The sequence below is a fragment of the Lissotriton helveticus genome, chromosome 3_1, assembly GCF_964261635.1.
Source record: "Lissotriton helveticus chromosome 3_1, aLisHel1.1, whole genome shotgun sequence".
NCBI classification, from domain to species: domain Eukaryota; kingdom Metazoa; phylum Chordata; class Amphibia; order Caudata; family Salamandridae; genus Lissotriton; species Lissotriton helveticus.
Window position 1 is genome coordinate 2,012,447,962 of NC_136061.1, and position 21,518 is coordinate 2,012,469,479.

A 21,518-nucleotide genomic window follows, 5' to 3' on the forward strand; every position below is an offset into this window, starting at 1 on the left:
TTTGGTGATTGCACTCGCACTGCTTTGAGTGTCTTGTGCTGATATTACCGCATTGCCTAATTTAGCGTTACGCTATTTTTGCACAGCCCACATCGTGCCAATCGAAGTGTGCTGCATACTGTAGCGCTTGAGCTTATCTGTGCCTGATTGTGCCTGCGCCTCTGCCCACCCCAACCTCGTCCTGTTTAGTTTTGTTTTGGCTGCCATCTTGTTTGTTTGTGTCTTCCAGCCCGCCCCTCCACCCAGCTCCCGCCTCCCAGCTGACCCTCCCTCGCCCCGCCCCCCCAATATCCACCTATGTCAGATGTATTCGCGCGCAGCGTTCACACGCAGCGGTCGCGCCCCATGCGTGCCGAAGGTAAGCCCGTCTGCGCCCGTCCGCGCCTGGACCGCGCCCAGCGCCAGACCCCCCGGCCCCCGCAATACCCACTTTGCAGGCATTACATATGACGCCGCAACCCTCTCTGCCCTTAACCCCGGTCGCACACCAAATTGCTTCCAAGCGGCCCCAGGACACACCCATGGACCCTTCACCTGCCACTCCTGCAGGTTCAACTGCACCAGATCCCTCACCAAATCCACACTCTCCAAAAAGAACCCCGACACCAACCACCTGAAATGCATCCTGTTGAACACCCGCTCGGTCCACAGACACTCAATTGAACTCTGGAACCTACTCGACACCACTTCACCGGACGTCGCCTTCCTTACAGAAAACCTGGATGAACGCCTCCTCAGCGCCCGACATCGCCATAGCCATCCCGGACAGCTACAAGATCATCCGAAAGGATCGCATCAACCAAACAGGAGGAGGCATCGCCATCGTCCATAAGAACACCATCCGCATCACGACCAACTCCGACGATACCCTCGCTACAGCCGAACACCTTCGCTTTCAAATCCACACTGACCCCAGGACCACACTTAGAGGCACCCTCATCTACAGACCACCTGGATCCCCCACACATTTCAACGAAGACATCACTGACTTCATCTGCCCACATGCCCTCCCCTCCGAGAACTACATTCTACTGGGAGACCTTAACTTCCACCTGGAAAAGAAAAACAACAGCAAAACCACCACCCTTCTGGACAACATGACCAATCTCGGACTTAAACAACTTGTTAACACCCCCACGCACCTCGCCGGACACACGCTTGACCCTATCTTCACCTCCAGCAAACACATCTCCTTCGATCACACCATAACTCTCCATTGGATGGACCACAGCTGCAATCACTTCAGCTACAAACAGACCGAGACCCACAACCCCCCACAACCTATTCCTCGAAGAAACTGGAACAAAATCACCACCGACCAACTCTTCACATCACTTAACCAAAACCCTCCCACCATTTCATCGGACCCAAACCAAGCTGCCACCAAACTCACACAATGGATCACCCACAGCGCTGACGAATTAGCACCTTTGAAAAACCACCAGACCAAACAAGGTAGCAAAAAGGCACCCTGGTTCAACGATGACCTTAAGAAATCCAAGAAGTTATGTCGTACTCTCGAAAAAACCTGCAGAAAAAACCCAACCACCGACAACCTGACCACCTTCAAGGACGCCACCCGCAAACATCACCAATTGATCCGATCCACCAAGAAATCAGCATTCAAGGATCGACTCGACAACAACGCCCACAACAGCAAGGAACTATTCAACATCGTCAAAGAATTTACCAACCCCACCGCCGGCACCAACGACATCACTCCCTATCTCCGAAATACATAACAGCTTTGAAAACCAGTCCGAAGACCAATCCACTCCACTCACCTCCGAACCAAAACAGCATTCTAACAACCTTTGCGCCTGGAACGCAATCACCACTGAAGACACCATCCACCTGATGAACTCCATCCACTCAGGCTCACCAACCGACCCATGTCCCCATCACATCTTCAACAAAGCTGACTCCATCATCGCACCCCATCTCCGCGACGTCATCAACTGTTCCTTCAACTCCGCTACCTTCCCGGAAAGCTGGAAACATGCCGAACTCAGCGCCCTTCTGAAGAAACCCACAGCAGACCCCTCTGAACTTAAGAACTACCGCCCCATCTCACTCCTCCCCTTCCCGGCCAAAGTAATCGAGAAAGCCGTCAATAGTCAACTCGCCGCCTTCCTTGAATCCAACAACTCCCTCGACCCATCACAGTCAGGATTCTGAGCCAAACACAGCACCGAAACCGCCCTCATCGCAGCTACAGATGACATCCGAACGCTACTGGACAACGGAGAAACAGTTGCCCTCATCCTACTCGACCTCTCCGCCGCCTTTGACACAGTCTGTCATAACACCCTCATACAACGCCTCAACAACGCTGGAATACAAGGTAAAGCTCTGGACTGGATCATCTCGTTCCTCGCCGGAAGAACCCAGAGAGTCCGCCTCCCCCCTTTCAGATCAGAGGCCACCGAAGTCATCTGCGGCGTACCACAAGGATCATCTCTCAGTCCCACCCTCTTCAACGTTTACATGAGTCCCCTCGCATCTATCGCGCGACAACACAACCTCAACATCATCTCCTACGCAGACGACACCCAGCTGATCCTCTCCCTCACAAAAGACCCAAAAACCGCCAAAACCAATCTACACGAAGGAATGAAAGAAGTAGCCGAATGGATGAAGAACAGCCGTTTAAAACTAAACTTGGACAAAACGGAAGTCCTCATTTTAGGATCATCCCCCTCTTCCTGGGACGACTCATGGTGGCCACCGGCCCTGGGTACAGCACCCATACCTACAGATCACGCACGTAACCTAGGCTTTATCCTAGACTCCTCCCTCTTGATGACCAGACAAGTCAACGCCGTCTCATCTTCATGCTTCAACATCCTACGCTTGCTCAAAAAAAATTTCCGTTGGATCCCCACCGAAACAAGAAAGACAGTCACCTACGCACTGGTCACTAGCCGACTGGATTATGGAAATACCCTTTACGCCGGAACCACAGCCAAACTACAGAAAAAACTCCAACCCATCCAAAATGCCTCAGCCAGACTCGTACTGGACATCCCCCGTCAAGCTCACATTTCCGCTCACCTGAAAGACCTCCACTGGCTCCCCGTCAACAAGAGAATAACGTTCCGTCTCCTCACCCACGCACACAAGGCCCTCTACGACCTAGGACCCAAATGCCTCAACACAAGACTGTCCTTCTACACACCCACCCGCCAACTACGATCATTCAATCAAGCCCTCGCCGCAATTCCGCGCATCCATAGATCCACCATGGGAGGAAGATCCTTCTCTTACTTAGCGGCCAAAACCTGGAATTCCCTCCCCAATCACCTCCGCCTTACACAGAACCACCTCCCCTTCAGAAAGCAGCTTAAAACCTGGCTATTCGATGAGTAATGCACCCACCCTCCCTCAAGCGCCTTGAGACCCTCTGGGTGAGTAGTGCGCTATACAAATTCCTGAACTTGAACTTGAACTCATACCTACAATTTCAAAAAAGAAATCCTTCTCCAGGCATTAAAACAAAGATCTCTGATAGTGGATGGTATTAATTTCGAGATCAGGTCAGATATCTCACAACTAACGGCCACCAAGCAATGGAAACTAGGAAATTTGATTGAGACTTTCAAGAGTTTGGGAGCCACAGCTCAGCTAAAATTTCCAGCTAGCCTACGAGTAATATACAATAATACAATGCAGACTTTTCGTAAGGTTGAGGAGGCAGAAGAGTTTCTGAGATCAATTTCAGGAGCTGGAGTATGACAGGTATAACTTTTACTAATTCGTAAGGTACACAATGCTGTTAATGTTGAGGTAAAGGTCCTTAGTGGCCTATCACTATTCTTTCATGGGTTTAAGTAGATTATTGAGTTCTCCATAATCAGGGCCTCCTAAGGCCTAGGCCATTAGGAAGGAAGAGGAGGGTTTCACAAAGGGTGGGAGGGGGTCACGGGTAATTTTTGGTGCACGGGTGTGGGAGCATGGGGAAAAAAACAAAAAAATGAAGTCCTCTTTATATATCGAAACTCAGGTAGTAGTACAATAAAAAAAAAAAAAGAAAGAAAGAAATGACAGCAAAGCAGAAACCATTGATAGAGTTCCTATCATGGAATGTAAATGGATTAAGGGGGAATCATAGGCGTGAGAGTATTTTACTATATCTAAAAGGTTCTTCAGCCCAAGTAATTTTACTTCAAGAAACACATCTAACTGGTGATGAGATGAGAGAGTTGTTTAAAAGTAGGAGATGGGTACAGAACATTGTATGTACGGAGCAGCAACTCACTATAAGGGGGGTGGCAATCTTGATTAAAATTAATCCTCAGCTTGTGGTAATCGAAAGCAGGGTGGATAAGGCTGGAAGGTGGGTAATTGTAAAAGTTACATATTATGACCAATTATACACAGTAGTGGGCTATTATGGGCCCAATATTGATGATCCCACGCCATTCAGTAATTTGCTCTCTGAATTGCTGGATTTCCCTGATCCCTTCATATTGGTAGGCGATTTTAATGTGGTTCTTGATGGCAACCTTGATCGTTCCACTAAAAGCAGGAGTACGATGCACAACAAGTCAAGAGCACTGTTAAAAAACACAATAAAGAACCTTGGATGGTGCGATATATGGAGAGAGAAGAAGGGAGCTCTAAAGAGTTTTATGTTTAATAATAAACAATATGGGCACCAATCCAGAATAGATCTTTTTTTAGTGGATCAAAATATAAAAGACCAGGTCCGTAATGTAAATCATGTGGGGGCACACTTGTCTGACCATTCTGTGATTACATTGACGTTGGCTCCTTTGACCGCAGCTGTACAACGGAGATGGGCCATGGATCGTTCCATTTTGTCTGACGACGAGGTGATGAACCAACTTGGCCTAGAGTCCCAGGACATTTTTTATAACAATCTGGGCAGTGCCTCGATAGGGATTGTCTGGGACACTTATAAGGCCTTCTTAAAGGGCAGGATTACATCAATTCAGCTGTATAAAAATAAACAGCGGAAGGCAGAAATTCTAAGCATAGAAAACGGAATTCTGAGTTTGGAACATAAAATACAATGTAATGAAGTAGAGTATGAGGTGTGGCAATCATTGATTCAATCTCTTAAGACGCATCTGTCAGCGGTAGTAGAAAGATGGCTGCGGGAAAAGTGGCAAGCCAGCAAGCTGGCCCATTTTAACTATGGGGAAGGCTGTGGCAAGTTACTTGCCTGGAAGTTAAAGAGTGATCAGGCCAGGAGTTTTATAAAATAACTTAATTATGGTAATACTGGATGTCCAACTATAGTAGAGGCTAGTGTAGAGGATACGTTGTTAAACTATTATGAGGAAGTATATAAAGAAGACCTATGCATGACAGGGAAGGGAGTTCTAGACTGGCTAGAACAAGAATTACCTCATAAAGTATCCAAACCCGAAAAGGTTGCTATTAATAACACAATAACTGAGCATGAAATAGAAAATGCCATGAAATCAGCGAAATCCAGTAAGGTAGCGAGTCCGGATGGGCTTCATATGGAGGTTTTTAAGAAGCTAAGTAAATTCTTGATGCCAGCAATTAGTGAGCTATTCACAGCTAATTTTGAAAATGGAGAAGAGATTCCTCCCTCATGGAATGATGCCATTGTGACTTTGATTCTCAACCCCGATAAAAAACCAGATTGTTGCGATTCATACAGACCTATTTCCCTGCTAAACTTGCATTATAAGATCTATTCGAAGATATTAGCAGATAGGTTGAATAGGGTGGTGGGAGCACTCCTTCATGAAGATCAAAAAGAGTTTGTGCGCGGAAGGAGTATCAAGGATTTAACTTATAGCCTAATGGGCGCTATTGATTTAGACTCTGTGGGAAAAGAGCCATTAGCGGTCATTACTGTTGACGCAACCAAAGCGTTTGACCGAATAAATTGGTCTTACCTACATGAAGTTTTGAGATTATCAAACCTGGGAGAAAACTTTTTTAGGGCAATAAAGCAGATATATAAAAACCCTACGGCAAAAATATCAATAAATGGGAGGTTATCCGAAAAATTCAATATCCTCAGAGGGACGAGACAGGGGAGCCTGCTGTCCCCTTTGCTTTTTAATCTTTACATTGAACCCTTAGCAGAGAAAATCAGGAAGCATGAGGAGATACTTCCTTTTCAGGCCAGGGGTTGGCAAAAGAAAGTGGGGTTGTATGCAGACGATATGGTGGTATACACTTCAAATCTCAGCTTAGCATTGCCAAATGTTTAAGAGCTGGCGGCAGGTTTTGGAAAGATCTCAAGATATGAAATCAACCAAGGGAAAACGAATATAATGGCTTGGAATATTACCACACAAGAGAGTTGTGTTAAAAAGGAAATGCGGGATTTGGGCAATACAATTACTGAGAAAATAGAGCAAATTCCTGAATCCAATTTCCAAAAGACCAACAAGGAAATAGGAAAATTACTGTTGGGGTGGTCTCAACTGCCTTTATCTATATATGGGAGAGTCAATATTATCAAAATGACCATTCTCCGTAAAATTACTTTCCTATTCCAGAATATTCCAATGGCTTTTAAGGATGAGTTGCTAAAAAAAACACAGTATAAAATTACTAGTTTTATCTGGGCCTCTAAAGGGGGGCATATATTTTGAGGAAAAAACTGAGACGACAATATGAGAAAGGGACCTAAGGGTGCCAGACCTATCTTATTATGCCTGGGTTTTCCTATTAAAAGGAGGGAAAGGGTTTTTTATGGTGTCAGATGACTCAGAAATAGGAAAGATGTACACAGTGATGTTAAAAGATGTAAAAGGGCGAGAATATGGTTTTATTCATAAATATGGAGACCCGGGCTTTTAAAAAAAAATTTGCCTAAAAACCCTACAGAGCTTAGCAGAAACATGGTATAAAGTCAGGCGAGAGTTAAAAATGAAATAATACAGTGGGATGGCGCCATTTTCATCTTTGACTCTCCTGGATCTCCAGAATGGTCAAAGAACTGTCTGGTGTGTCCATTAAATAACGCAGCAATCACTACTTGGAGAAAATTGACAACGAACTGTGCCATAGTACCTTGGGAAGAGAGCCAAACATTGTCTAATGGCAAACTTTTGAGATTTAAGTATCTGTAAATGTTGAGTTGAAGTCTCACGGATGGCCATAGAGCAGAATTGCCCAACAAACTGGAAGAAAGTTTGGTAGCCAGGGGAACCCACAAAAAAGAGGTGGCGAATGGTTATTGGCTGCTAATGGAGATGGTGGATGTTGATTTTAACTTGCCAACAGAGCTGTGGGAGAAGAGCTTGCCAGGAGAGCAGATCCAAGATTTATGGCAAGTATCTTGCGACATGCTATACTCCACAGTCCGACACGCAAATTTAAGGCGGAACCACCTCTTTTGTCTCCATAGGGTTTATTGGACTCCATACAAATTATCTAAACTGGGGAGTGGAGTAGCATAAGATGTCCTAAATGCAACAAGGAGAAAGGTGATGATACTCACATGTTCATGCTCTGTCCGGTGATCCAAGGTTTCTAGCTGGACGTGAGTAATACAATATTCTCTATACTTGGAGAAGCACCCCAGGTAAGCAATTTGCTGGTCTTTTTTGGGCTTACAAATAATCATGTATCTTTGTTAAAAAACACGAAAAAATTGATATTCTACTTAATACTACTTGTTCGTAGGGAAATCTGTACAAAATGGGTAAAGGCTAATCCCCCTAGTAAAATAGAATGGCTGGCTTCAATCAAGTATACTAACATGTTGGATAAGCACACAAATGTAAGTGAAATGATTTTTGGCTTCCCTATGAGGAATGGGTACAGTCACTAATCAATGAGTCCAATGATTAGGCCTCTACCATATTGCTAAATACTCTGGTGGTTGCCGGCGGTGGATAGGGTGGAATAGGCACCAATGGTCGAGTACAGATGGCAAAGTGTAGAGTGCACCACTCCAGGTCTCGAAATGATCACTTGAGGCACCTTTTGGGAAGTGATCTAGGAGTTAATCTCCTGTAAACCTGGGCATTGAGGACTCAAAAAGATAAAAAAGAAAAAAACACAATTATTGGCAAGATGTGCATAGTCTAGCTCAATGCAGAACATAGTTATTTTAAAATGCATGTGCTCATGAGTCATTAGCAGCTGCATTTAAATCTCCAGAAGTTAGTCTTGAGATAGCAGCTATTAATATGGGCATGGTGTATTGTAGAGTAGTGGGTAATATTCCAGTGGGTGGTGGTTGACTGGGGTAAGGGGAAGAAAATAAACTGGGAACTGTAGGAGGGATTAGAATACGCTTTGCATGTTATGAGCAAGTATTTGGTGGTGTAGGCAATGACCATGCTGGTATTAGTGAGCTACTCCCTGGCGGCAAGTGCTCATGTCTATAAGCGAGACTCATCCATTGTAACTAACTTGAACTCACTTCCGGGCTGAGACAAAGTCTACATGCTTTGTAGTTATGCCAGGCTTCCACATAAACTGGGCCCCGTGAGGCTGTACCCCCGTAGGACTAACTTTACAAATGCGAGTAACAGCATCTCTAGTACTTGTCTCACATTGGGGCTTTGGGGTGGCAGCTGACCGCTAGGAAGGATTGTACCCCAGGGAATTTTGGGCCTGTAGTGTGACCCAGAGCACAATTGGGCTCGTTGGGCATTTTTTGGGCTGGGGAGTGGGGATATTTAAGCAAACATTTTATGTGCTGTGTCACCATTTTACTAAGGTTACACTGCAGCCTGTGCTGGGTTGGGTAGGCAGTTTTTCTCACCCGCCCTCCGTTTGGGGAGGTGGGAAATCCTAATATTCAGGCTAGTTATTTTTGGGGCGATGCACATCTTTGTTGTGCACAGATGCGCTGAAGGGGAACGCATGTAATTGGTTGTCGATTGAAGAAGGTTCAAGGTGTTTGGTAGCTAGCTTTTTACATGTTTACAGGTTAGGTTTATTGCTGGGAACAAGTTAATCCAAGAGAAGGCAATAAGGGGAAGTTAAGATAGGTGATACTCAGTTAGGTAGATGTTTTGAGAAGTAGGTAAGAGGTTACAGGGTTAAAGTTCAACAGTTAATGACTGAATAGGGGGTTTTAAATAGTTGCAAAGAAAGGAAAAAGGGGAAAGCCTTAGAGGAGAGGGGAATAAATGTATAGTGAGATTTAGTTTGTAAAGACAAAGGCCAAGCGTAATGTTTTGTGAGGTGCACCTGTTTTCGATAAAGCGGCCTTTTTCACACATATTGAGCATATTTTTGTGGTCTGTGCTGCGCCCTACTTTGGCCCAAGGGACCTGCTGTCCGAAATACCTGATCGCCACACCACTGATCTGTCTAGGCAGAATTTTCTCTAAAACATGTAGCATCATAAAAACAATTTTCAACATAATAAATAAATAACACACAAGAGATAATTCAAGAAGTCAAAAGTGACCTCTACCATGTACCATCTGGACCCCCTTGTCCTACTTCTATTTAAGATGCAAATCCACAGAAAAGGGGTTACTGTGTTAGAGGTGTCTTGAGTTAGGAGGAAATCGGCCCTTGAGTAATAGAACGTGCGTGCAGTAGTGTAGACACGTCAATCTAACCCATCCTTCCAAATGAAAACTCAGCATTAGCGTGTAAGAAGGTAAAACAGCTCCATTAGACATTGGAGCAATCAATAACGATCCATATTTGTAATGGAGCCTTGGATGCCAAATGAGACTCCTTCACACAATTTATTTATGGCGCACAGCTGTATTGTTGTTGTTTGTTTTTTTAAGCTGGCGTGCCCACTATCCAGGTTTGTACAAAATGATACCCAGATAAGGTGTGATGGGGAGAAAGACATTGGTAGAGTGGAAGGGACACAGGAAAGGAGACAGGAAAAACAAAGAAGAGGGCGAAAGGAAGGAACATAGACAGAGAGAGAGAGAGAGCGAGACAGAGAGAGAAGTAGAGCACGAAAGAGAAAAGCATTTGGTTTTGCGGTAGATTTATTACGGGACTCGTGTTTTAGATTCCCTCCTGCGTTATTAACTTTTCAGCTCGTGCAGCAGGGACACGCTTAATGGTACTCAAAGGTCATCTCTGTAACGTTAAATATATTTTATGGTGCTTTTTGTTTTACTAAAGCGAAGTTCAGCCTCTGTGCCAGACAGCAAAGCAGGAAATCAAAAGTTAAATGCCGTGGGGCTCCTGACAAGCCAGTTCCAGCCAAGGAAACCTGGCATGTCTGGGCTCCCCATCCTGAAAGTCACCTCCCTTCTCCTCTGCCCACTGCCCCCCACCCCCACCACCACCACCTTCAACACACACACGCTGCATCTCACTCCAGACATTTTTTTAAATTTCTTCGTCGTCCCACCACTTTAGTCAGCGCAGGCTGGTTTATTTCCTTTCAACAATGAAGTACAGATACCTTTCACAGCTGCTCAGCTGCATCCCACTCACTCTCTCTGTCATTTAATCATATTATTATACCTTCCTAGACTCAAGCAAGATCAGATTGGCTCCATATGGAAACAAAGTAAAATGCTGGCATGCAGGCATTAAGGGGGCCCAGCTGTCACGTTACTCAGCCTCGTCAGGAAACCACACATAAATGAGGATATACAGACCCCAACCAACCAACCGTCGTGCCCAGAGCTCTCTGGTATTGTCTCAGGGCAGCCATGTTTGTACAGGCGACTCTGCCTACGGGCTAGGTGAACAGGTTCTTTCAATGACTAGGTCACCGGTATGATTGCCAGTATTAGAAGGGTGAATGTGAACTGGGTTTATGTGACTGTTGACGGTGCTTTACACTGACATAAAAAGGGAAGAGTCAACTCTAATTTGTCTTTTATGAACTGAAGGGTGGTCTGATGATCTGTACTGGCAGGATTCGACACCCAATATGTCTGCTGTGAGTCAGAGATGAGCACGGCATGTCCATTGTGAGTGGGGAGTTGAGAATGGTGAGCAAGGAATGAGAATACACCTTGAGGGAGGCAGGTGGCTCTGCGTACCAGGAAGTAGGGCACCTGGGGTAGACAGTACCTTAGGTGGAACCACAGAGCCAGGCAAGGGGTCTCAAGGTTCAACCTGATCCGTTAGGGCAGCTTGGTACCATTCACCGTATCAGAGAATGGGATGATCCCATACGTGCAGCCAACATGGCTACGCATATGCTGGCAGGAAACATGAAAGTGGACAAGACACCAGATCACTGTGAGAGAATAGGAGTTTGTGTCATTCATCTAGCTCCTTCATCCAGGGGAAATATTTTTCTGATGAAGACTAAGCATCAACCTACATGCCAGAGAGGTAGACATTGTATAGTACGTCCCCATTCACAGTGGTTCCTGTCAATATATTTAGAGGCCCGTACCAGTTTTAATTTTTTATTTTCAAATCTAAAATCCCTAAATGGGACTTTCTTTTTAAAATAAAAAAGACAATGCTTCCCTTGTCATGAGAGTTCCCTCCCATGGCGACTGGAGCATTTTGAGGTTTTCCTGGTGGTGACAGGCAGTAAAAACGTACCCTTAATTCTGCTCAGCTGAATCAGGTGGGTGGAATTACAGGTCTGCCTCTGAGACGCTTATTCCACAGGGCCGACAAAGGAGTTTAATCAGGGCAGGGATGAAGTAGTCTCTGCTGTCTTTAAACCTATGATTCGTCTGCAACTAATTCAGGTGGGCGGACCATTATCATGCCAATAAGCACACTCTGTCGCTGTTACGACAGTGTATGAATACCGCGAAGATATAAATCGGACCCTAATTCTCTTGTTAGGGTTCAAGAAGGAGTGTATCCTCATCACTACACAGAGATATGCACTGTCTTCTCAGTGAGACAGTTCACCATTTGCCTACCCGGAGGGTGTACCTAAGTTAATAAGACTATTTGGCAGGGTAGCCTTAGGAGCCTGGTTAAAGAAATAACTTAGAGAGCTCAAGTCACATATTTACCTCCATCTCCATTACTAGCGCTGAGTGTATAGACTGCCTGTCCCTCAGTGAGTGTCTGTGTTACACAACCAACTCTAAACAGTCTGGGAGGGTTTAATCTCTCTAAACAGGGGCCCACAATAGGGTTTTCCTATTTAGGACTACTGGACACACCCAATGTCCTGTAAATATCCTAACGTTAATTGTTATGTTAATTAGATTTTTTAGAGCGCTCAATTAACCGGGGGAGTCTTGGCGCTAGCTTTAATGGCTGAGAAGAAAAACAAGAAGAAAAGCCAAGGAGGTTACACAGTGTTTAATAACTAGGGGGCATATTATCAAGGGGGTTTATCTCCGCTTTTTTGGCTTTAAAAGCCAAGAAAGCGGAGATAAAATTATCTCCCTATTACCAAGCTGTCGCTAACACCAGTTAGTGACAGCTAATAGGAGATAGCGACCATCTTGGGCCCCGCTTTGCATGTCAGTGATATTTATCACTAATGACATGCAAAGTGGGCGTGCCAAGATGTTAGCGACTGGAAACAGTCGCTAACATCGCTATCTCCTATTACCAACTTTTGGAGATATTCGCGCTAAGCGCGAATATCTCCAAAAGCTAACACCTGCCCTGAGCAGTTCTTCACCATGTTATCCAATGGGAGGTGGATAACATGGCTAAGAGCATTTGCTCGATAATGCATGAATATCGCTGACTTTTCAGCGATATTCATGCATTGCGGCCGTTTTTTATCGCATTTGCGATAAACCTTGCTAACAGCAAGGTTTATCTGCGATAAAAATCGCCGATGTGCGGCGATAATTTTTGTCTCTAAACAAGTTAGAGACAAAAATTATCGCTAGTTGTTGGTAATATGCCCCTAGGTTTTCAGAGCTTTCCTGAATGCTAGTAAGTTGGGCGACTCCTTGATGTGCAGCGGCTGTGTATTGCAAGCCTTTGTGGTTCCCAGCACAAAGCTTCTCCCCCAAAAGCTCACTTGAACCACGGGACAGCTGCGAATTTGGCAGAGGCCAAGCGTGAAGTCCTACATGGGGAGTACCATTTTAAACGGTGTTTAAAAACAATTGGGCCTAGATCATTAAATGCATTACAGGCAATGCTGAGCACTTTAAAAGGTAATGCTCTATCTTATAAGGTGCCAGTGGAGTTTTGTTTTTTTGATTTGGACACAGAGTGACATTTTGGAATATTAAGTATTAGTCTGGCTGTAGCATTTTGCACAGTTTGCAATTTATTCAATATGTATTGGTATACCATGAGAAGTAGACCATTACAGTAGTGTAATTTCGCAATTACCAGTGATGTGACAAATGTTTTCTGAAGGTTCACTTCAATGTATGGTATTATGATTTTTATTGTCCTGAGGGTGAAAAATGTAGATGAGGTCACTGTTTCGACTTGATTTGTTTAGCTCAGTTTGTAATCAATCAGAACTCCAAAATTGTGGGTCTTCCTGACAGGTGGCAGTAAAGATCACAATCTTGTAAGTTGCTAAACAGATCTTACATTTGGGCTTTTCTTCCTCATAGTCTCTTCTCCTGTCTTCTACATCTTTGTTTTTGAGCCCTAAGCTCAGCAGTAAAGCAAGGGGTTCTATTGTTTCGTTTGGACTTCACCATTTTAACCGGTGCCAGGGAGCTGGCAGCAGTATCTATACATGGAGTATATTGAGAGACAGCTGTATCTAGGTTGTCAGAAAGTACAGGTAGCAACTCATTTAGCGTTTTAAAGAGAAAATCTGGTTGAATTTTGTGCCAGGCCTGAGAGGAGGAAGTGGTCTGTAGGCTTTGGCGCTAGGACTGGGCTGTCTGGAATATATGTGAAATAGGATTGCACTGTGATTTGTCCAAACTAATGGAAGAATTACTACGTCGCCTAGTGAGATTGTGTTGGTAAAAATATAGTCTAATGTACGTCCTGTCTGGAGTGTGGAACTGATTACAATTTGTGAGAGGCCGAGGCCTGACAGAGTCTGAAGAAGTGCTAGGTGTCTAGGTGTGCCTCTGGGTGAAATTAGAAGTCATCTAAGACCATGCAGTTTGTGGTTAAGATATTTTCCTCAAGGAGACAGGTGATCTCTTGGGAGAACATTTATCTGGGACCAGGTGGTTGATATATGACCATGCCTTAAAAAGACTGAGTTTTTGTTACTTCGATGCTGAAGGACACCGCTTCACAATGAGGTGAGTTGGCAAGGTTGCAGCAGACTGCTGAATCCGCTCTGCATACAATCGCTATACCACCCCCACACTTGAGCGTCCTATCTTGTCTATAAATGGCAAATCTGTCGGGTAAGGTTGCCGACAAGTCAGGATTAGAAGAAGGATCCACCCAAGTTTGTGTGATGAAAGCCAAAGAGGGTTTTATAGGTGTCCATAAATTGAAGAAACTCTGAGCTGTGATTGACCGGTGATCTGGCATTGATTAAAACACATGGCAGTTTGTTTTTGAGCATATAGGCTTCAGTCTGGTGGCTGAGAGGTTTTATGGGCATTGCAGAGCCTAAGGTTGGCTGTGTTGTAGGCTCGCACACAGCCGGGGCTGTGTATACACCACAGCTCTGGCAGATGTGAAAAGCAATGGCATAGATAGAGAGGCTGTCTAGTTTAGGGCAGCCGGTGCACTTACCTGAATCAAGTGTAATTAACTTGTCCTCTGTGTAGGATAGTGGCCGTAAATCTGCACCAGAACAGTTAGGGGATTAGAGCTAGGCACGGTCCAGGCATGGACGGGCGCAAACAGGGTTGCCTTAGGTGTGCTTCCGGTGCTGAGCGCTATGAATCCCTTGAAATAACCCACCATATAAGGGGGGCATGGCAGGGAGCTTGGTTTGAGCAGTGAGTCAGGCAGATAAGCGAGTGAACAAAGCAAAGTAAAACCAAGGTCCAACAACACCCGAATTCAGTTTCAGGCTCCCCTGTGTACTAAAAAGTGTTCTAAAAAGTTACTGGTAAATAAAATCAAGTTTTAAGAATTATGGGAAACAAGAAAATGAAGATGGCACAAAATCTCATCAATACCTGGACTGCCTAAACAGCAGCTGGATGCACTGTGTTTATTTAGATCATACATTGAGAATAACCACATTGAAGACCTTACACTGCAAACACACATGCCAAGGACCTAAGGCTGTTGTGCCATTGTTGATCCTACTCTAGTTGTACAGATAATTAAGTACATCCTTCTACCCCTCATTTCACACAGTGCATGTGACAACGGGCCATATGAATGAAGCTGTTTTGCAATCGCAAACACTGCGAATCGCAAAAAAAACTGTGTTTGCGATCGCAAAACAGAGTGTTCCTATGTAAGAAAGGGATCCGGTGCACAAAAACGATAATAGCAAAATTAGCGATAAGCAATTTGGCGAGGCAGGGAATCTGCGAATAAATATGCAAATCCGCAATAAGCGAGACGTTATTTGCGATATTCGCTAGGAACCTGCTCGCAAATAGCGAATTCGCAAAATGAGATGCATGAAAACATCGCTAATTGCGAATATGCAAAATTTGCAATTTTGTACATCTCAATTACCACCTATTCTGAGCAGGTGGTAACCAGGTGTACAATGCTGCAGGGGGTTTCACAATGGCTGGGCTTGAGGAAAGTCAGGAAAATGGTCAGGCGATTTAGTCGATGTTTCTTAAGTAATTTTGCCCGGCGTAAAAACGCCTCTAATACCATACGAAGTTTATCAAAATAAAGAGGCAGGCGCTGGAGACAGGAAGACAGGAAACAAGTTGTATTCCGACGGAGCAGAACACATCAGATCGGACAACAAGGTATCGTCTCGAGGTGCTCTCTAGCAGGCTCTCTGAGGCCTGGCCTTTTATACACTGGTTTACGACATGTGACCGCTCTTTATTACAATAAAGACATTGTGAAGAAATGGAAAATGACATCCCCGGTACCCCCCCAGTTCCGGCTCATTCCAACACGTGGCTGCAGTAGAGGTCCTCACACCCCTCATACAATAGGAGGGGGCTATCACGCAGCTGAGTGTTCCGCCGATTCCTTTGGAATGTGTGCGCCTGATCGGGTCTCAGGGGGTGGGAAGGTCATGATCAATAGTAGCTCCTTTGAAGAGGGGCGAGTGCATACAGTAGTGGGCAATAAACTGTATCCTCAGGCCAAGGGATGACCAGCGGTCCGTGCAGACAATCGGGCTCAGAGGAAGGGGTCATCAAAGGAGAGATATCCATGAAAGAAAGGATCGGTGTGGACAATCGAGCATAGAGGAAGGGTTTATCAAAAGAGGGGTATTCATGGAAGGAAAGGAGGTGTTGGTCAGGCGCGGGGTGTGATTCCCAGAGACATAGTCATGCGGAAGAGGAGGGTTCATGACTTGTGCATGTGAGTGCGGGGGCAGCCAGGGTGCATGGGGGATGCTTGCAGGATCAGGGAAGTGCGCTGATGATCGATCGTGAACAAGGAGACCATGGTACCTAAAATGGCTGTCGTGTATGTTCATACGTGAGTCTGAGGAATGGGCAAGATGGCGCAGATGATGTTCAGTTCACGAACTAAAATTCCACAGTCCTCCCTTTTAACATGTCTCGCCAGCTTGTCAATTCGGATCCATCCCCATAAGACCACGTATTTCTATCTCATAGAGGGGACTCATGTGCTCAGTTCTAAAGTCCAAAGTCTTAGGGCACATACAGTTAGAAATGAGTGAACACAAAGGTGGCAAACATTGAATACCTAAGCAACACCCACACAGTATCATGGCTGGTATCAGTATAAATGTAAACAACCTCCATCCCCAGTCCTTCAAAGTGTCCCAAAACCAACTTCCAAGCGACCATCCTTCTTGCTCCTGGTGAACCTCTGAGGATAGTCTGTGGAGGTGTTCGATTGCTTTGTAGACTGAAGGCGAGTTATCTGGCACGTAGGTGCAACAGCTGGAGCCGATGATGCGGCATGCTCCTCCACGGTCGGCCAGAACCACATCTAGGACAAGGCGGTTTTGAAGAGCCACCAGGCGGACTGCCTGAAGCTCAGCCGTGTTGTTAGCGAGGATGCCAGCCGTGATGTTAATGGTTGTTTCTACTGCCTGAGTCAGGTGTCGGATAGCACGGCTATTTGCCATTGGGCCCCACAGAGGAACGAGTCCCTTCACCGCATCCAGGAACTGTGCTCCGGTGGAGTCAGCTTGTCCAATGTCTCCGGCGCGCTTTTGCCGGTGATGGTAGGCTGGGGCCACATACGTGGGGGGAAGAATGTAGCACGTACCCCTCCAACCTTTCGGAAGCCAAGTGTAAGCTTTGATGCCACAAACAAAGTACATATTCGGAGAAGCAACAAAGGAGGGGGGGTTAACTGAGACCAATGTTCTGGTGATGTGGCAGGAACTGTGACCCACCAGCTGTGTTTCCTGGCCTTCGAGGCACACGAGACCTGTGACATTGATGACAGACAGGGCCACAGTCAGAGTGGCAGCCATTCGCTTCCGCAGGTGGGAGAAGGTGGGTCTAGCTGGATTGTGGAGCACTTGCATTTCAACTCTTTCTTTGGCAGGGATGTTCATATGAAAGGCGGAACCTGAGGTCACAGGACAAAAGGGGGCAGACGTCCCTCCTGTTTTGTTCAGCCAGAACCCATAGTAGAAATGTGACACTGTTTGACCAGAAGCGGCATTGACCTTGTGGCTTTCCTGCAAGAGGATCAACCAGGCGAGGCAGGAGCCATGAACTGAGAAAGGAGAAGGGATGAAGGGGATGGAGTGTCCAGTGGCATGCGGGAGCAACCCGCAGACCCAGCAGTTCGTGGCATTTGCAGCAAGGTTGTGTTGGTGCAATAGTTGCACGAAGGAATTGTTCCAGAACTCCTTACGCCTTTCTCGGGGCTGAGGCGAAAGGGAGATCAGGTGATGTTCTTTCATGGTGGTTGGCTGTGCAGTGGTCAGCAATATCTGATGAGTGGGTGTGCTGTCCTCCAAGATCCAGAAGGAAGTCATGAGGAGGAGGCAAAGGAGGAAGAGAATGAAGAAGGCGATTGTCTTTGATTTGTGCAAATTGTCAGTCTTTGGGTTCCTGTAGTGGGTAGTTCCTGTTGCTTTCATCATCTTCTTATCTGGCGCTTCCATCATCTTCTTATCTGGCGCTTCCATCATCTTCAAGGTGCTCGGTAGTGGGCAGAACCACAGACTTAGTTTAGCTTCTCTCCGGGTAACCCTTGGTTGTTTTAGGCCACCGTTCTGAGATTTTAACTTAGTCCGTGGTCTACTTAGCCGAAGCTCCCTCCTTTCGACGCAGGAAATACCCTTCCCGGGATGGCACAGTGGGATCAGGGAATTTTGCAAGTTCAAGTGCCTTGGTATCAGGATAGCAGTTCAACGATGGCCGGTCTTTGTTCAGGAGCTCTTCTTGGGTGTCGACGTTTTCTGTCGTGGCCAGGGTCGAGGAGACCTTCTTGCAGTGGTGGGCGTGCAGCCAGTGCCTTTTTCCCTCTACTCGAAGAGCCGTCCGAGTGGTGATCAGTACTTGCCAGGGGCCCGTCCACCGGGGTTCCAGACTCTTTGCCCGTTGAAAATTCCGGACTAAAACATAACCTCCCGGTTGGATATCATGACCGGGACCCCTGGAAGCATCGGGGATGGCCTGCTGCACCTGTTGATGAATGACAGACAACGTTTTAGTTAATTTGCACAAATAATCTGACAGCAGGACGTCGGGGACGTCGTGAATGGATGTTGGTTTGGGGGCAGTCCAGAGGTTCATTGGTCGCCCGAACACAACCTCGTAGAGGGTCAAGTGGTGCTTAGTGGGAGTGGAGCGCATCGATAGCAATGCCAGTGGGAGGGCGTCTGGCCACTTAAGTCCTGTGGTGGCCACTATTTTTGACAGTTTCAGTTTCAGTGTAGCATTGTGTCGCTCAACTAGGCCAGCGGATTGGGGGTGGAAGACCGCATGGAACCTCTGTTTTACTCCCAGCCCCTTCAAGATTAGTTGGATAACTTCAGCTATGAAGTGGGGGCCATTGTCGCTCCATAAAATTCGACAAAGGCCGTAGCGAGGGAAAAACTCTTTCAGTAGTACTTTGGCAGTAGTCATGGCAGTGTTATCACGGGTTGGATAGGCTTCCACCCATTTGCTGAAGGCGCATACAATGACTAATACGTACTTCAAGCCTTGGCATCTCTCCAGCTGGTTGTAATCCATCTGGAGGACCTCAAAGGGGTGATCGGGGATCCCAAACCCTCCCCGGGGTACCACAGTTCCTTTCCCGGGGTTGTGTTGTAGGCAGATAAGGCACTGCTGGACCAGGCGTTTGGCTGAGTCGGGGAATTTGTTGTTGTGCCAGACTTTGGAAATGAGTTCAATCATGGGGGCAGAACCTATGTGTGCAGGGGAGTGTGCCATAGTTAGTATGGGGATCAAGTATGAGTCAGGCAGCAACCATTTGTTTGTGTCTTTTGTCCGCCAGCAGCCTTCATCGTCCTTTAGACCCACCCGCGCCCACTCATTCAGTTCGTGAGGTGTGCTGGCCGACTGGATGTCCCTAATCGTTTCCCTAGCGTCAGTACATTTTTCTGCTTGTGACCTGGTCACATATATGCGTGTCGTCGTCCTATTCTCAGCTGTGGTTCGGGCAGTGATGTCGGCCAGTGCGTTTCCCTGTCCAACTAAGTCCGTCACCTTCTTGTGTGCCTGGCATTTGATCACTGCTAATCGTTTGGGGAGGAGAACTGCTTCAATCAGGGCGGAGACTAGATCTCCGTGAAGGATGGGTGTGCCGTGGGACGTCAGGAATCCCCTTTCCCTCCACAAGAGCCCAAAATGATGAACCACCCCGAAGGCATACTGGCTGTCCGTGTAAATGTTCGCCGTGGTTCCTGCTGCTATGATACATGCTCGTGTGAGGGCAATTAGCTCTGCCGCCTGTGCGGATCGTTGCGTGATGCGGGCTGTTTCAACTACTGTTCGGGCTGTCGTCACCGCATAGGCAGCTGAAGTGGTGCCGTCTGGGAGTTTGATACAAGAGCCGTCTACCCATAGCTCTCCATCAGGGTCTGTAAAAGCAATGTCTCGGAGGTCAATTCTACTCCTAGTCTGTTCGTCCGTGAGGGTCACGCAGTCGTGTATAGGGGGCAAATCGGGGTCATTTTCAGGCAAGGGCAACAGTGTAGCAGGATTCAAAGTTGCGCATCTCTTCAGAGTGATGTGGGGTGCAAGTAGAGTCAATTCGTACCCCGTCAGTCGTGCACTAGTCAGGTGTTGAGTCTTGGTCTGGTTCAAAAGGGTGTCAACTGCATGGGGTACCAACACCGTGAGAGAGTTCGAAAGTACAATTCCCTCACTCTGTCGGATAGAGACAGCAGCGGCGGCTACTGCTCGAAGGTAGGCAGGTAAAGCTCTGGCGACTGGGTCAAGAGTGGCAGAGAAGTAGGCACAAGGGCGTTGTTTGGAGCCGATGGGCTGAGTTAGAACAGACAATGCGCATCCCTCCCTTTCGTGAGTGAAGAGGGAGAAGGGCTTGGAGTAATCTGGTGTCCCTAGGACGGGGGCTGAGCAAAGGGCATCCCGCAACTCCTTAAAGGACGCTTGGCATTCGGGGGTCCAAGGGAGTGGGAAGGGAACATCTTTGGCCAACAGGGAAAGTAGGGGCTTTATAATGAGACTGAAATTTGGTAACCATTGTCGGCAAAAAGAGGTAAGGCCCACCAATGAGCGGACTTGCTTCTGTGTTTTTGGGATGAGGGTGTCTAGGATGGTTTGAATTCGGTCTGGTGTAAGTTTCCTCCCTTCTTTGGACAGGAGATGGCCTAGGTATGTCACTTGAGGCTGGCAGAACTGCAGTTTCTTTTTGGAGACCTTGTGGCCATTCTCCGCAAGAAAGTGCAAGAGTTGGATAGTGGCCGTGATTGCGAGTGGAGTGGTGTCGGCCGCCAAAAGGATATCATCGACATATTGGATCAACACCACTCCATCTGGTAGCTGGACGGCGTCCAGCTGCCTTTTGAGGGCCTGGCTGTAAATGCTGGGACTTTCAGTGTAGCCCTGGGGAGCTCTACAAAATCGGTACGAACGTTTTTTTTAAAGTGAAGCCGAAGAGATAACGGCTGTCTGGATGGATGGGGATAGAGAAAAATGCATTCTTGAGATCAATAACGGTGAAGGTGGTGGCAGTGGACGGGATGAGGGTCAGAATGGTGGTGATGTCTGAGACTACGGGGTACTGTGGCACCACCACTTTGTTGACTTCTCGCAGGTCGATGATGAAGCGGTACGCTTTCTCATCTCCCTCACCTTGCTTCTTAACAATGGGTAGGATAGGGCTGTTGCAGACATTACTAACCACTTCCTCTACCACTCCTGCATCTACCAGGGACTGAATAATCGCTACCAATGCCTTCTCGCCTTCGGGCGATATCCGGTACTGTGGGAGTTTCGGGAGTATTGCGTCTGGTCGAACAGTTATGTGCACAGGGTCGATCATCATTCGTCCTACATCCGAGTCGTTTCTGGCCCATAGGTACAGGGGTAGGGTGTCGAGCAAGGATAGGTCAGCATCAGTTATAGAGTACATATGTCGTGCAGGGCGGGATCTGGGCATGCTCGGGTTGTCGTACAGGATGACTCGGACTCCATCTGGGGAACACCTAATAGTAGCTCAGAAATGTTTTA